A 5221-nucleotide genomic window follows, 5' to 3' on the forward strand; every position below is an offset into this window, starting at 1 on the left:
AACCCCCCCCCCCCCCCGGTGGCTTTTCACCAATCTTGGATAAATGGTACAGCATTTCCTTGGCCTACGCAGCCCTGTGGTTTATCCTCCACACTCAGCCTTACTCCAGCTGCTTTGCTACACTCCTGTCGTCCGGTGCCTCGGGACCTTTGCATAGGCTGTTGCTTAGCCCTGAGCATTGCAGAGCCAATTCCTTCTTTATATCACCGGCTTCTCTTTATAGTAATTTAAAGTTGACCTGTTCAGGGACACCATCCTGCCTATTCTTCCTGAAATACATTTAGCATTTTTTCTCTCTCTGACTACCTTGGCCCTCAAAACATTCCCCAGAATGTGAAATTACCTGGATACTAACTATCTCCTCATTAGACTATGTATAGACCTGGCATGTCCCCCCAAAGGCTTGTGTGCTAAAGGCTGCTCACTGATCCATCATGGTATTGGGAGGTGGTAGACTCTTCAGGGGGTAGAGCCTACTGGGAGGAAGTTTGGCTATTGGCAGCTTACCCTTGAGGGGAATTCTGGGACCCCAGTCTCTTCCTATGTCTCTATCTGCCCTACCAGACACCCGGATATTCTGCCCTAAACCAATTAAAATACTTTCGTTTTCTTTCTTTCTTTCTTTATTTATTTATTTATTTATTTATTTTTATTATATATATATATATATATATATATATATATTTTTTTTTTTTTTTTTTTTTTTTTTTTTTTGGAGACAGGGTTTCTCTATGTAGCACTGACTGTCCTGGACTCACTTTGTAGGCCAGGCTGACCTTGAACTCACAGAGATCCACCTGCCTCTGCCCTCCCGGAGTGCTGGGATTACAGGCGCGTGCCCAGCTCTCTTTCTTCTTTTAAGTTGACTCTAGTATTTTGTCACAGCAGTAAAAACTTGACAAGCACAAACTAAGTACCGCATCAACAGAGACTGTCTCTCTTAGGTTCACCCCCCAGCCTAGCAGCCCCTAGGAGCTTAGCTCATATTTGTTGCCAAAAAAAAATATGAGGGGTAAAGTCTCAAGATTGTGGTGTTGGCCTCAAGTCTAAGTGGCCTGGACAGTGCGTGTTCATTTGTAAACCAGTGCAATAGGTCAGAATGCCTAGCACAGTCAAGATTGTAGCCAAGAAGACAGACGCCCAAGCTCCCAAGGCCTAGTCTCAGAAGCCGCCTTCAGGAACAGGACCCCTTAGAAGTGTTCTGCTTAAGGAAAAGCAAGTAATAACAGGTCTCCTCACCAACACTTCATTCCTTAACTCCAAAGATAGCAAATCTCTTTATGAGAACAGCCTTTCCTACTGAGAATTAAATGTTGCCCAGATACAAGGCTGCATCTGTGCCCCAGGGCTACGTTTGAGTCAGATGAAAGAAACACCCAACTGGAATTCAAGAATATTTCAACAACATGATGGGAGAGAAAATCCCGGGCAATCTCACAGGACTTTACCCACCCGGGTTTGCTGCAGGGTATCCAATTACACGGCTCCTTCTACACAAGCCTGCCTTTCTTAATAATCAGAGCCGAAGGGCACAGCTTCCCTTCCAGAATTTCTGTGAGGCTGTTCCCGTCCTCTACAGTGACTTCAGTACAATACTCGCCTCCCCCACCCCCAGCCCCACCCCTTGGGATCACTCCACACGCCCCTGGGCACTGCTGGCTGAGGCTCACGTAGAATGAGAAGAGACACTGGGAAGCCTCCTATGCTACCCACAAGCAGGTGACTCCTGCCAGAGCGTCCCTGCCTTCTTATATTCCATCTCAAGGATGAGAACACCGGAGCCTGTGCCTGCCAATAGCCAATAGCTGTTCCCCAAAAAATGTGCCTGGTGGGGGAAAGGTCCCCCCCCCAAAAAAAGAGAATTCACCTTGTGGCTGACTTCTGGCCATCTTTAGAGCAGGTGCTGCTCCGAAAGATCCCCTGGAAGTCCTTCCAACAGGCAATGATGCCAACAAGGCCACTTGCTAAGGGCAGGGGTGGGGGTGACGATTCTGCTACAACCATGAGCAGCTCACTACAGATACTCAGATCAAGACTGCCTCTCACCAAGAAGAGACTTGATACCCTATGAGCATATAAAAGGGGGAGGAAGTCCCCCTCAGTCACAGTCATAGGGGAGGGGAGTAAGGGGAAAACAGGGAGGAGGGAGGAATGGGAGGATACAAGGGATGGGATAACCATTGAGATGTAATAAGAATAAATTAATAAAATTAAATTAAAAAATTAAAAAAGACTGCCTCTCTTGAAGTGTTTTGCATGCACGTCAGTCTTTTTTCTCCATGTCCACCAATTGGCCATCTACACATTTAAGTTTAAACTCTCCTATCCGAGAGCCCCGTGCCCCCATCCTCAGAAACTGACTCTGTATCCAAATTGCACAGTTTCTCTTATCGTTCTGAAACCCTCACATCCCCCCCCCCAAATGGCCCCTACTTACCCAAATGCATTAACCTCTTACAACTCAGAAAACCATGCATTTGGAAATTAGGGCCATGCTTTAATTTTGTTTTTTCCTCAGAAATATTCTTGTGGCCAAAAATAGAACATTTTCCATTCTGGGAAACGAGCAGCATTCATGGGAATTGAAGTAGTGCTTCTTGCTTCTCTAGAAAATTCCTGCCAAATACAAACACACACAAACACACACACACACACACACACACACACACACACACACACACACACACACTTCTGCACACATAAGCCATCCCCAAGTTCTAAAAGGCTGCTTTCTGTACATGTGGTTATGGTCAAAAGTTCTGTGCTTATTTTCTATTCAAGAAAGTCGCCATGACGTGAGAAGCATGCAAGCCTCAAGGACACTTTATAAGACAGATATGACTTGGTCCAGCTTAGAGATTTGGGGAGTAGCCTCCTCTTGCCGACCATCATCTCAGAATTTCTCTCAAGACTCTTGTAAAATCCCAAAGCTGCCCTGAGAACAAAGTCGGCTGCCTTTACTTCAGCCAATCAGTGACGGGTGGCTTGCCTTTAGGTCTCTCTAACCTTAATTAACAGTATGATCTGAAAAGGTGGTGTGGGAGAAGTTATTTTTGATCTCCAACACTTAACAAGATGTATAGACAAAGTCAGACTTGAATAAGTGTCAGAATGACTGAATTCTAGAAATTACACTACTGGCACCAGAAATTTCCACTTTTTCAAACACTGCTCTCAGCATTTTTTTTTTTAACTTTCTTTCACAGAGCCCCACAGCTACAGTGATGGTTCAGACTTTGGGTGATGTTTTGTTTTTGTTTGATTTGAACAAGGTCTCACACTATGCAGCACTGCCTAGCCTGGCATTCTGTGAGTAGAGCAAGCTGTCCTCAAACTCATGGACATCTCCTCCCCTCTGCCTCCCTGCTACTGGAATTAAAGGTGACCATTATCACACCCAGCTGCATTTCAGACCTTTATATGGAATATCCTTTTCCCTCCCAAACAGAGACTGACTTCGCTCTGAAGTCTGCAAGGCTATGTTTGGATACACAGCTATTAACAATTTAGCATTGAGAAAAAAGAAAGGCCCCTTAAAATAGTTGGATCCATTACTGATATCACATATAGAAAACAGCAATATGCCAGTCACCGAGTGAGTGCAGGAAGGGCAGGTATGGTAAGTCAGTAGAATCAGATGGATGGCTGGGTAGAGGCAAGCAGAAGCAGACAGATTGGCCCATGAGGCCAGGGAGAGATAAGGACGAAAAGAGAGGAAGTTAGAAGGAGAGAGCGAGAAAAAGACAGTGTAGGCTAGTAGTGAAAGGCCATCTATTTACCATGTGGGCTACACGGGGCTAGCTCCTCCATCACTCTGGATGTCTTGTCACTTTGATATGAAGTGGAGGCCACACACAGTTTTTCCTAGAGGAATGTGCAGAGTAAATGAGCTGAGGCACACGATGCTCACGGTAGTACTTGGGTCCCTGAATAGGCTTTCAACAGGAGAGAGGAAAAAGAAAAATGTGGGCGTTGTTACCAAAAGACAGACACGTCGCTCGAAAGTTAGACCTTCAGGGATATTTCCTTGAGTCTTTTGTTTTTGTTTTTGTTTTTTTTTTTCTCAGAACACGCAGAAGCACAGAAAACCTAAGGAATCTGTGAGTTAGTGAGCGGTCGGTGAAGAAAAGGACTCTATGGTCATAAGCAGTTGGCATCAACAACTGAACAACAAAGGGGACTGACCGCTGCTCTTTCAGCGTCTCTTCCCTCATCAGGAAACACTGTCCAAGCACGGCCTGAGGGCATGTGCACGTCGTGTTGTTCAGACAATCTTCTATCATCAGCTGAAGGGGTCTCCACCCGTCCTGCCGTCTCACTCCAGGCTTCAACGCAAACACTCTGTCCCTTCAGTCCTGCCTATTTGATTTGCCAAAGCCTGCTCACCTGGAATCCTCCTTCCTGATTTAGTGCGGTGAAGCTGGCCAGGGTGGTATTGGGGTTTGCACCTCACCTTCTCCTTCTTTCCATCCACCATCTGTGGGTTCTTTTCTCCCAAAGGCTGGGCTGAAAATCTGGCCATAGAGCTGTTGTCGTTGTTGTTGTGGGTTTTTTGTTTTTGTTTTTGTTTTTTGTTTGTTTGTTTTTTCAGCCTTCTGGAGGCTGGCTGAAGAATGCTCTGTCCTGAGAACCGGTCGCAGAGAAGGCCTTATGGGCAGGGAGGAAGTGCTCTCAGCCTGGTTGAGACAAGAGAAATCTGTCTGTGTCTCTTCCAGAGGGGAAGAGGGCCCCAGGCTTGCAAAAGGCCAGACTACACTTTATCAAAATACAGACAAAAGAGTCAAACAACTAGATTTTAATTCACTAAGCTTAAAATGAGAAGGGCAGAGAGCTTTGAGGAAGGGATGGGGTGCGCTGCTCAACCTTCCAGCCCCTGGGTTTTTAAACCAAGCTTACATAGCAGGAGACACTCCCAGGACACTTCCCAGGACTTGTCTCCAGGGTACTTTCTTCAAAGAGCCAGCTTTTGACACCTTTTGTGTGGATTAGGGTCCACAAGGAACTATCCTTTAACACATTTGCGTCTGGCGGCCTATTGCCAGCACAGGGGTCCGCTCACCTAGTCAGAGCACAAAGCTTACCGGGAGGGAGCATCCATCCTCCTGCCTGCAGACAAAAGCCCACAACCATCCCATGAGATGAGTTGCCCTCTGCAGCCCTTACTTACACATAGTAACTACATAAACCTCATATGGCAGAAGATGACATTTTGAAGCACTGA

Source organism: Acomys minous (genome assembly GCF_964271855.1).
Source record: "Acomys minous genome assembly, chromosome: 2".
NCBI lineage: Eukaryota > Metazoa > Chordata > Mammalia > Rodentia > Muridae > Acomys > Acomys minous.